General features: G+C 55.3%; 1 protein-coding gene across 9 annotated transcripts in view; it reads right to left on the bottom strand.

The window, feature by feature from the left end:
* Positions 1 to 12,758, bottom strand: part of LOC116940058 (xylosyl- and glucuronyltransferase LARGE1-like) — a 136,613-nt gene that overhangs the window by 30,173 nt on the left and 93,682 nt on the right. The window contains exon 1 of one of the 9 annotated variants that reach the window (XM_032949348.2): positions 9,143 to 9,399. The exons of the other annotated variants lie outside the window; for them this stretch is intronic. The gene's annotated coding sequence lies outside the window, so the exon portion shown is untranslated. Of the gene's footprint in view, positions 1 to 9,142; positions 9,400 to 12,758 lie in introns of those variants that run through there. 9 annotated transcript variants of the gene reach the window in all.

The raw sequence follows: 12,758 nt of genomic DNA, 5'->3' as shown, positions 1-12,758 counted from the left end.
TCAAATGGAGAAATTTCCATCTCTCCTAATCGAAAACTCCAGGAGCAATGATACATGGGATGGAGTTCACGTCAACGCAGGTCCATGGCACAGTTCGCTAACCATTGCGCCACCGCTCCTTCACAATGGGCTCTCGCCTGGTTATGAATAAAGGCCATCGTCGGTCTAGCTCGGTGTTCGGCGCTCGGCGGTCAGCGATCGGCGTGCCGTGCAGGTTCCCCGCGCCAAACGAAGTCAGCGGCTGTCAGCGACCGCCATCGTCCCCCTGGAGCAGGTCTGGGAGCGCAGCCGGCGCCGCCGGGGAGCCCCAAATCACAGATTACAGTTCACAGATTACAGTTCACAGATTACAGTTCACAGATTACAATTCGCAGATTACAGTTCACAGATTACAGTTCACGGATTACAGTTCACAGATTACAGATTACAGTTCACAGATTACAGTTCACAGATTACACATTACAGTTCACAGATTACAGTTCACAGATTACAGTTCACAGATTACAGTTCACAGATTACAGTTCACAGATTACAGTTCACAGATTACACATTACAGTTCACAGATTACAGATTACAGTTCACAGATTACAGTTCACAGATTACAGTTCACAGATTACAGTTCACAGATTACAGTTCACAGATTACAGTTCACAGATTACAGTTCACAGATTACAGTTCACAGATTACAGTTCACAGATTACAGATTATAGGTTACAGATTACAGTTCACAGATTACAGTTCACAGATTACAGACTACAGGTTACAGGTTACAGGCGGCGCTCCCCTCGCCGCACACGGAGCGTCCCCCCCCCCCCCCCCCCGCGGGAGCAGTCGTGACACCGTGACACTCATCCGACGAGACGTTCGGCTCCGTCTAATTTGGGACGCAGCTCGCAGCGGAGACAAAAGTACAGAACCCCCGTGTAGTCTCCGCAGGGTGTTCCAAGGTCAAAATGAAAATGGCATCGTGGCTGCAATCGTTGATGCCACAAACAGAATCAGATTATTTATTTATACTGGAAGAATCCGATGAGCTATTAACCTCTTTTTAATCTCCAATTTTTTCCCTGACAGTATCTCACGATCTGCTCTTACACTCCAAGAGACCCATACTCATACAGAGATCCATAGTCTCACGCAGATATACAGAGACTCACACAGAGATCCATAGACTCACATAGAGATCCATAGTCTCACTCAAAGAGACCCATACTCACACAGAGATCCATAGTCTCACACAGCGATACATAGACTCACACAGAGATCCATAGACTCACACAGAGATCCATAGACTCACACAGAGATCCATAGACTCACACAGAGATCCATAGACTCACACAGAGATCCATAGACTCACACAGAGATCCATAGTCTCACACAGAGATACAGACTCACACGGAGACCCATAGACTCGTGCAGAAACGCATAGATCTGCCCTGACAGTGTCCCACCATCTGCTCCAGGTCTTCCCCTTGGTCGCTGGACTCATGGAGACTGCTCCATAGGCCGAGTAGTCCGGTGGGAGCTGCCGGGGTGGAGGAGAGCGTGGGGGGGTGGGGGGGGCGCGTGATTCAATTACTCGCAGACGGCGGCGGTGAACGTTGACCCGAAAAAGCGCGCGGAGCCAAAGGGGGCAGCCGGCCCATCTCGTTAATTAGTCTCCATCGCGGCGGCCTGCGAGGCGCGGGCCGCGCGTTAGCGCCCGCGTCGCGTTCCGCCGCGCCACTCGGCATCGCCGCCGTCCGTGAGAAGGGAAAAAGGGGAACCGACGGCGGAGCGACGAGGAGCGGACAGGACCGCCGCGGGTATTGATCACTTTTACGCACGCGGAGGCGTTGTTCATCACGCGCCTAAAAGCTACACGTGACTCCCCCACGGCCGTTCCTCCTCCGGCCCTGACGTGTGAGATGCCTGTCGCGCATTCCGCGAGAATTTGCGCCGAATAGAAAAGGTTGCAGATAAATCTGAACGGTGGTCAGAGAGCCGGCGACCGCTCGCGACCCGGCAACATAGGCCCCTACTCCGGCAACTTGGCAGGAAACTCCTGAAAAGAGTCTTGAGACTCGGTGAGACTTGCCTGGGTCCACAAGTGCAGCGATAGTAAACAAGATGACTGATAACACTAAGCAACTCGTGGTGCCATCGGTCGACTTCGCAGACTCGACGCACAAACGTGACGATCTCTCCGCTACTTTTCAAACGCCAAGCGAATCAGAACGCTGGCCCGGCCTGCCCAGTGCCGAACCACGGTGACCCGGCGGGTAACGCTTCAACGCTCGGCCCCAGGGAGCATGGCGCAGCGAGAATTAATTTGCTTTATTTTTTATATTTTGATCCCTCGGGAAGCAGACAATGGAAGGCCCTCGGTTGCCATGGCGACTGCGCGCCGTGCTCGGCGACCCGGGCCTGGCAGGGCGGGCTCCATGAAGCGGGCGGCAGCTGCGTGGCGGCTGCCGCCCGGTCCCGGTGGCGGGGGGGGGGACTCCGGGCCCCGGCCCCATGAGACGGCTCGAGGCTCTCTCCGTCTCGCCCAGACCCCAGGCTCACAGCCCCCCCCCCCCTCCTCACGCCAAGGCTCACGGCGGACGGCTGAGCCAGCGCCGATCGTCCGGGCGACGCTTTCAGTGGTCGTGTAGAATAAATTCGTACACGTTGTGCTTTGTGCACGCGACAATTGACCGCTTACGATTTGTCCAAATTTGTGCGCGATTGACAAACGCTCGCTTCTCGTTCCGAGGTAATGGAGATGGGTGGAAACGACTGCGAGACGGAGCAAGAGGAACGATACAAACGAGATGGGGAAATGAGGAGACGCGAGAAAAACATCGGTTCACATTCACGACGAGTAGGCGGTGGGGAGAGGTGAACGGCAGGCGAGAGGCAGGTGACAGCTACCACCACCACCACCACCACGAGAGGCACGGGTTGTACTGCCAATGCCGTCGGCCCTCGTCGCCGGCCCGCCCTCGTGCGGACGAGGCGGGGTGCGCCGCGGCCTTTCAGAGGCGAGGCCCCGGGGACGGTGGGTTGGAAATTGGCCGTTACGCTCGGCCCAAGAGCGATGGGAGCAAACAAATTAAATTGCCCGACCTCCTAAACACAGCGTGGCCCGCGGTCTCCCCCGAGATTACAACGCCAATAACCCGGGGGTCAAACGCAACTCAATGGCGCGCGCAACGCGATCCGCGAAGTCCCGCGCGGAAGCGGCCGTGGTGTCGCCGCTGAGACGGAGGGGATGGGGGGGGGGGCTCATGGACGCTGCCGGAGAGGCATTCGGGCTGCGTCTGCCAAACCGCTTCTCAACGTTTGCCACTTAAATTTTGCCGCGGCGTCGGTGCCCGGCCATGTTGTGGGAAATTACTGAAGCGCCGCGCTCACCGCACAACGGACATTGAAGAGCTCGTGGTGTTGTGAGAGCGCGTGGTGTCATGGCTCAAATTACAGCCCCCCCCCCACTCTGTATACACTCCTCTGACCCCACTCCTCATTGTCCCTCCTCCTGCTGCTGCTCTATCTTTCTCTCCCCTTCTCCCCTCATCATCTTCCTCATCTCTCCACTCTTTCTTTAATCCACTTCATACTACACTTCGTCGACTCATCATCATTTTCCCTTCCCGGTCCGCCCTGCCCTAATCGCACCGTCTCGCGTCTCGTCTCTCGCTATTAACAACTCGGCCCGCGCCGTGCGTGCCGTGCGTAGTCATCGCATGCCCCCCCACCCCCGTGGCGGGCGAGACCCATGGGACACGGAAAGGGCAATACGCGAGGGTTCGCGTGGGCTTTGGGAGTTTCACAAATCTCTGTGCGATCCACCAACCCGTGCCTCCAAAGCACGGGATCGCTGGCACCCGCCACCACCCCGCCGGATTGTCCAGTGGCTCACGAAGCCAGGGAGAGGCTCGCGTGATTGAGCAGAACAGCTGCAGCAGCAGCAGGATGCCGGTGCAGGGAACAGCACCACGTGTCTGTTTGCCTCCACGATCGATGACTCGCACCGAGGGGTCGCCGTGACGGCTGCCGGCTTCTGTCAGAATTCCCACCCAAAACGTGCCCGCTGGCCCGGAGTAGTCAACGAGCCAGCACCGCTAAGAGCCTGGGTTCTAATCCGGGTATCAGCTGCCAATGACTAAATCGGGTTCTCACGTTTAGTGAGTCGGGTTTGAGTTTTCACTACATTTAGTAAAAATTCCAGCTTTTGAGAATTAAAAACAAAAAGTGGGTTGACTGTCATGCAGTGCACATTTCCCTGGAGCAGAGGATGAGGCACAGTTCTGCCCCCCAGCGTGTGAATAAGGTCACTGCCAGGGATCTCGGAAGTAGCTGTTAAATCTGCTGCCACGGACCATTCTCATGGCCATCACCAGCTCACACACCTGTGACCCCTGACCTCTTAGGTCACCCTGCCACCTGCAGAGCACGAGACACCGCTCACACGTTTGTGTGCACAGAGTTAGCGTGCAGAGCCAGCGTGCACGGGATTTCACCAAAAGCTACAGAGGAGCTGACATCCATAGAAACAGGGAGATATGAGCAGAGACACGGGAAGTTTTTTTTTTGGGGGGGGGGGAGACAAACACCCAGAGAGACAGAAACGCGTGGAAAGCAGAGACACGGGCAGTTGTCGAGCTCTCCGCGTGAACAGAAAAACACTCTCCTCAGCCGAGCGGAGCCGGTCAGTAAACGCGCCGCGTAAACCCGACAGTCACAATTACCCCAAAGTCACAAATTACCCCAAGCAAGCAAATGGGCACCCCGCCCGCAGTGCTCCCCGCTCCGGAGAGACGCCAACCCCGCGCGGGGATCGCTCTACCGCGAGCGCGCGAGCCCCCTTCATCCACAAACCATCGCCGTGGACAACCCTCAGCCCTCTCTGTCCGCCATCCGGACAGGCAGCGGGCGGCTCTTGAGGCCGCGTGTTCGCTTCTCGGAGTTTAGCGGCGCCGCGTGACTGCCATGGGCAGCGCCCAATGGGCGCTGCCGGATCAACGGCCGCCCCGAGCCTCGTCCATCATAGTCCAGAGCCAGGCCGGTCAGAGTGGGGCGTGCTAGCCACGACAGTCAGTGTTAGGATGCCTTTGGTCTACGTTAAATCTACAAATGTCAACACAACCAATGCGAGTTTCTGCTCAAACGCGCATTGAGGCTGTGCTAAATCCTGTCTACAGCCCTGAGCCAGTGATGGACATTCTACGCCCTAGACATTGGACAATCGATGTTGACTTCCTCACAAAACTGTACTCTAAGTCTTGAAACACTACGCTGCTGAGTGCTGACGGTCACAACGTGGCAACGCCCCACAGGCAGTGTGGGTGCCACGTGCTCTCATAGTTCATAGTTCCATTTATTTGGTATAGCCCTGTGCGCCATTCGGCTCTTGAATCGGGTGCAACCGCAACAAACAAAAAACAAAAAAACATGAACAAGAAAACATCTTATAGTGATTATGTGACTGTGCAAACAGAAAATCCAGGAAAAAAACATCAAAATATTTCCTGAAATAGCACCGTACACCAACGCTGTGTGCAAAAATCCCAGTGGGATGCAAGTCAAACAACAACAACAACCACAAGACAACTAAGATTAAGGCCATCAGTCTAACTCCGTACTACAATGAACAAAAACATGGCCAAACCAAAAAACGTTTTCGAAATCACCAAAATAAAGCCATAAATGCAATGTAACAGTGATCATAGGGACTGTGACCGAATTTTTACAATAAACTACATAAATAACATGGAACACCAAACCCTAGAGCCATAGCTGGCTGCATGAGTCACTCCACTACAACAGGAGCATCAGTCGGAGTATCACATTTTTCAATGCACCTTTAAGATCAGCACACTAAAACAAAATACAGATAATACTTTGCAGCGGTCATCCGGAGCGAAACATTTTATTTTATTTTAGGCCACTGAATAGCAGTGGCAGCTAGGGGTGTACAACTCATCTAGAGCAGTTTTGAGTGAAGATCTCATAGGTAGTGATTCAAGTTGCAGTATATTGGCAATAGCATTCCAGACCCTGGGGGCATCAATAGCAAAGGCCCTTCCTCCGGTTTTTGTACGACAATAGGGAATGTGAAGCTGGTAAATGAGCGAAGACCTGAGGTCAAATTTGTTCTTTGAAACAGAGAGGAGATCCAGCAGGTAGTCTGCGGATTTTTGTGTAAGTACATCGTGAATAAGTAAGATCTGGTGCACAAGCCGTCAAACATTAAGATATGTTAAGTTTGACCCAATGTAGAGAGCACAGTGGTGAGTCCTATATGGGCAGTTCAATGCAAATCTTAAGGCCGAGTGATAAATGGAATCAAGCTTCTTCAGTACAGCACTTGGGGCTGATTTATACACGATATCACAGTAATCAAGTAGAGGCAGTATGGTAGCTTTTATAAATTCCAAACGGAACATAGGGGGGAAGCAGTGCTTGTGTCGATACAGAAAACCAAATTTTATTTTCGTCTTTTTACCAATATAATCAATGTGATCTTCAAAATTCAGTTTTTAATCCAGGATTACCCCATGATACTTATAGATCTTGACTTGCTCTATTTGATAATTATTTAAGGAATGTAATTGGGGAAAAATGACTTCCTGCTTTAGTCCCGGTGAGAAGCATAGCACCTTGGTTTTGGAGGTATTCAGGACTAGTTTAAGAGCAACTAGCTGATGTTGTAGTTTGTTGCAATCACCCTGGAGCAATCACGTCATCCGGAGAGCGGCTAGCAGTAATCAGTATCGTGTCATCTGCAAAAAGATTTACCCTGGAATGATCCAGGTCAGTGCCCAAGTCATTGACATAAAGAGAGAACAAGAGGGGGCCGAGGATGGAACCCTGTGGAATCCCTTTTTTGATCTTAACACTGTTTGACCTTGAACCATCTGTGAATACAGTTTTGGTGCGAGAAAAGAGGTAATTGTTTAACCATTTTACTGTTTTCGGAAAAACCGAGGCAACTTAGTTTACTAAGCAGGGTGTTGTGGTCTACTGTATCAAAAGCTTTGGACAGGTCAAGAAAAATACAGGCACAGTACTGCTTATTATCAAGGTTACTGTAAATGTGGTTTATAGAGTATAATGCAGCAGATGTGGTGCTGTATTTTTGTCGGAACCCAGATTGTTTTAGATGTAGTAGATTGTTGGTGGACAGGAAACTGCTAATTTGGTAGTTAAATCATTTTTCAAAAATTTTCATCAATGGGGACAAAATTGAGATAGGTCGGTAGTTATTGGGATCATCTTTAGAGCCCCCTTTGAGAAGTGGACGACAGCGCCCCACGGGCAGTGTGGGTACCACGTGCTCTCCACAACGCCCCACGGGCAGTGTGGGTACCACGTGCTCTCCACAACGCCCCACGGGCAGTGTGAGTACCACGTGCTCTCCACAACGCCCCACAGACAGTGTGGGTACCACGTGCTCTCGACAGCGCCCCACAGGCAATGTGAGTACCACGTGGTCTCGACAACGCCCCACAGGCAGTGTGGGTCCAACCGACAGCGCCCCACAGGCAGTGTGGGTACCACGTGCTCTCCACAACGCCCCACGGGCAGTGTGGGTACCACGTGCTCTCCACAACGCCCCACAGACAGTGTGGGTACCACGTGCTCGCGACAGCGCCCCACAGGCAGTGTGGGTACCACGTGCTCTTGACAACACCCCACAGGCAGTGTGGGTACCACGTGCTCTCCACAACGCCCCACAGACAGTGTGGGTACCACGTGCTCGCCACACCGCCCCACAGGCAGTGTGGGTACCACGTGCTCTCCACACCGCCCCACAGACAGTGTGGGTACCACGTGCTCGCCACACCGCCCCACAGGCAGTGTGGGTACCACGTGCTCTCCACACCGCCCCACAGGCAGTGTGGGTACCACGTGCTCTCCACACCGCCCCACAGGCAGTGTGGGTACCACGTGCTCTCGACAGCGCCCCATAGGCAGTGTGAGTACCACGTGCTCTCCACACCGCCCCACAGGCAGTGTGGGTACCACGTGCTCTTGAGAACACCCCACAGGCAGTGTGGGTACCACGTGCTCGCGACAGCGCCCCACGCTGCTCTCAACAACAGCGGTGGAGACGGACACTCACACATGAGTAACTCTGGAGGGATCGAACATCCAAACCACATAGGATCAGAGAGCTTGGACAATTATTGGCGCCGGTTCTGGCTGACTGCCCGCGTGCTGTTGGTTTCACGCGCCTCCTGAGTTGCCCCCCCCCCCCTCGCTCTCTCACCGAGGGGGTTCACGAAACGAATTCTGCATTATCCGACAAACACATGTGTGGCCAGCAGAGGTCACTCAACATCGACTTATCTCCATCTCGGCTGCCTCGTGACTTATTACGCTTGTTAATCCAGGAAAGCCTCACCGAGTCTCAAGGCTGCTTTTCAAGAGGGTCCAAACAAGTGAGATTTATGGGGTTTAGCTATTGGAGGAAACCGGAGAATCCAGAGGAAACCCTTGGAGAAGGGGGGGGGAGAACAATCCACGCACAGAGGAGCTCGAGCCGGGAATCAACCCAAGGCTCTTCTCCCCGGGGAAGGGGCCGAGCTGCCGAGGCACGACCCCTCCTCCACACACTGGGTCAAGATCCCATCCATACACCGCAACGTGCGGTGTCAGTCGTGAGGATTGTTCACCAAACTTCAGCACGCTGGATCAGTTCGGATTGGTACAGGATGAGGAGGAAGACTCTCCCTCTATCCATCCAGGATGTTGGGCGCTGGGTGTCAGCGCGCACCTATCACGGCAGGTTCTACACAACACGCGGATGATGTGGTTAGAACCACGCCCGGCAACCTTTGTCGAGCCACTACTGATATTTTTTTTTTATATCCCACCAGGTACACGTTTAAGGACGAGGGAGACCGAGGAGTGCGTCCAGCATCAGCTCTGATATCGCTCACCACTGACCACGAAGGTCGCCGGTGTTAGTAGCTCGGTGGGTTCATCACTGCGCCACCGCTCCTCCAGCACGGGGCGCTTCGTCGGTTATAAATAACCAAGGCTTGACCCAGCCCCGTTGAGCTCGCGGCGCTGCCCTCGTCCCCACACCGCCGCCCGCGTTCAACAAACGGGGAAGCCCAACCGCTCTGCCCCGGGGCGAACGTTCGAAAGAGCGCGCGAGACGGTGACCGACCTGCAGGGCTGCTGGCGGTGGCGGTGCAGGGACAGCTCCTGATGATGATGATGATGTTGGCGACGACGAGTCGTGGACCGCGGATTGACTAGTCCCACGTGCCACCTGCTGCCCCGTGTACCGCTGCCTGCTGCCCCGTGTACCGCCTGCTCCCCCACCGTGCCACACTGTAAACCGCGCTGCTTCCCGGCTGCGTGCGAGCGAAAGTGGCGCGGAGTGAAATCTTGGCAGCGGTCACGCGCATTCCAGAGCCGCACCTTGCCCCCCAACCCCTCCCCCATCCCGCGGCCCCTCCCCCCGCCCGCTCAGGTATGCAGGGAGACGGGCGTTCCCTTCTTCTCATTGTGCGGCATCGGCTCAGAGCCAGACGCTGCTCCCACCGCTCCGCGACGCCACACGCAGGGGACACCCGAGGCAGGGAGGCAGCGTCGTGGCCAGCGAGGGAGAGGGGAAGGAGGGCAGGGAGTCAGAAGGGCAGTGGAGGCAGGGAGAGAGGCGGGCGTCGTTACACGAGCAGTGAGGGAGGAGCAGGCAGGGGAGCAGGAAGTGAGGCAATGGGCAAAGAGCAGAGGGAGGCAGTATATCTGGCTGTGGCTGCTGCGCAGGGAGACCATCTGAGTAGACAAACACATCGATGTTGTGGGAGCCAAACGCGAACTCAAAACGTCTCAACAACGAGAGCACGCGCGTGAGAGGCGCGCGTGTGGACTGCGCACACGCGCGGGACACCGCACACACAAACACCACGAGCCATCTCCTCCACAGCAGCCTCGGCGCGTGACCTCGGCCCACACAACCGCCTCATTATTTCACAGCTCCACCGCGCTCGCCTCCGCGCGAGGGCTGAGGGGGTAGAGGTTCGGGGGCTGGGAGGTTCGGGGCCTGGGAGCCCCGGCACTGTCACCCACGGGGAGAGAATCGCCGGGGTCATCATCATTTCTTCTTTTTTCAGTGCCGTGTCTTTTTCGCTTCTGCGAAAGCGGCAGCGAAGGTGAGGGCTGTGACGTTGAAAGCCCTCGCCCAACCCCCCCCCCCCCCGTTCCCTCCCCGCTATTGACATCACCCGACCCCTGGCTCCACATTAGAAGTAAAACATGCGTCAAATTTACCGAGTCAATCACTCCGGTTCCCGGAGCCACGAGACCTCTGTGGCCTCAGCAAGGCAACCACCGCTACTTCTGATCATCTTGTGGCCAGCGGACCTCGACATTGGTATTTCTCCAATCACAGCAACAACAGAATTGCATTCACTCGTGAGCACAGAGATGTGGCTGCGTCTCCCAGTCGTACCGCGTGTTGTTTGGAACTACGTCCGACGATTAGGTTTGCGTGCTGGAAGCTTCTTCAGGGACTGAACTGAAGGTCTAGAGAAAGGTCGGACATCGTCATTGACAGGAGCAGCAGTCACTGTGGTCCCAGTTCACGGCACGCCTCGACTCCTCAAGCGGACCGGGAACCCCCCACACGCGGCGGGTCCCCAGATCAATGCGCTCTGCAAACGGAGCGGCGTCCAATCGCGGATGAATGCTGTTTGCAAAAATCACGGGATACACAAAATAATTCCTGCTTTTAAACGCGTTAAGTATAACGCGCAGAATGAGGTGTCAGTGGGAATGAGCCACGCGTGACGGGCGAGTTTCATCCAAATCGCAGACGGTTACAATCGCCAAATCCACGTGTTTAATACCGAGGAGCGTATTGAGATTACATTTGCTATCGGCACGGTCCTGTCTCTCTCTCTCTTTGTCTGCATCACGCTCCGAGATCCGAAGGGGAATTTATAATTGATGAGATTAACTAAGCGGCCAGCACGCAACGGCACCCGGACGCAGGGAAACTGTCAAGCCCGGCAGGCGCCAGTCCACAGCTCGCGACGCCAGCAGCGGCCCGCACAGAGACATCCACTCGATCTAAACACGTTCATCTTCATTCTCAAGAGGTACACACATCCCTCGCGTTTCTCTGCGGGAAAACCTGACACCGCTGAGTTGACGGCTATTCTTGCGATTGAGTTTCCGCGTTCAGACAACCACCGATGTGTCAATGAACGGTGGGTGCTACGTGGTGCCACGCCGAGCCAGCAGGCACACGCAGCTGGCGCGCTGGTGATGGCGCGCTGGTGATAATGATGATGGTGGCGCACTGGTGATGATGGCGCGCAGAGAGCCCGCCCTGGGTTTGCCCGAGTGCCATGTGCACACAGCTGGAGACAAGTCAACAGTGCCGTGGAAGGTGCCTTCGGTAATTGAGGGCTCCAGGGTTAAACCAACGCGCCGTTAACCAGTACATGTTAACGGGATTGAACCGGCACACGGACACAGTTATAAGCTAGCACGGGTTAAACCGTGACCCCGATGAGCACAGGTTAAACCCTGACCCCTGCCCCGACGGGAGGGAGATTTGCCCCGAGCCTCACACAAAAGAGGGCCCCACAATTGGACAGTTTTTTTTTTGTCGCTACAGAGACGGGGGGTTGTGATTGTTGTTGTGATGGTGTCGTTGTGATTGTTGCAAGTGTATTCGGGATGCAGGTTCGAGTCCAGTGGATGGTGTGGAATCAGAGGGTCCCCACGTGGCTTCTTCGAGCAGAACCTGCGAGCCACGCAGAGCGACTTCCACTCACAGCACTCACCACTCACCCCCACACTCTCACCACTCACTCTGCACTCACCACTCACTCTGCACTTTGCACTCACCCCCACACTCCCACCACTCACTCTGCACTCACCACTCACCCCCACACTCCCACCACTCACCCTGCACTCACCACTCACCCCCACACTCCCACCACTCACTCTGCACTAACCACTCACCCCCACACTCAAACCACTCACCCCCACACTCTCACCACTCACTCTGCACTCACCACTCACCCCCAGACTCTCACCACTCACTCTGCACTCACCTCTCACCCCCACACTCTCAATCTGCACTCACCACTCACCCCCACACTCTCGCCACTCACTCTTGCACTCACCACTCACCCTGCACTCACCACTCACCCCCAAACTCTCACCACTCACTCTGCACTCACCACTCACCCCCACACCTCACTCTGAACTCACCACTCACTCTGCGCTCACCACTCACCCCCACACTCTCACCACTCACTCTGCACTCACCACTCACCCTGCACTCACCACTCATTCTGCACTCACCGCTCACCCTGCCTTCACCACTCACCCTGCACTCACCACCCACCTCCACACTCTCACCGCTCACCCTGCACTCACCACTCACTCTGCACTCACCCCCACTCTCTCACCACTCACTCTGCACTCACCCCCACACTCTCACCACTCACTCTGCACTCACCACTCACCCCGACACTCACCACTCACCCCCACACTCTCACCACTCACTCTGCACTCACCACTCACCACTCACCCCCACACTCCCACCACTCACTCTGCACTCACCACTCACCCCCACACTCCCACCACTCACTCTGCACTCACCACTCACACTGCCCTCATTCACTCTGCACTCACACATCACTCTGCATGACTGCTCACGATACCCACACATACACCACACTCACTGAACACACAGTACGCGTACAAAACGACAGCAGGTAAACACACACACAACCACAACCACTATACGCACCACACAC

The sequence above is a fragment of the Petromyzon marinus genome, chromosome 7 (genome assembly GCF_048934315.1).
Source record: "Petromyzon marinus isolate PM22_M1 ecotype Great Lakes invasive population chromosome 7, UKy_Petmar_22M1.pri1.0, whole genome shotgun sequence".
Taxonomy (NCBI): domain Eukaryota; kingdom Metazoa; phylum Chordata; class Hyperoartia; order Petromyzontiformes; family Petromyzontidae; genus Petromyzon; species Petromyzon marinus.
The sequence above is the reverse complement of the archived record's forward strand: the minus strand, read 5'-3'. Positions and strand labels throughout refer to the sequence as shown.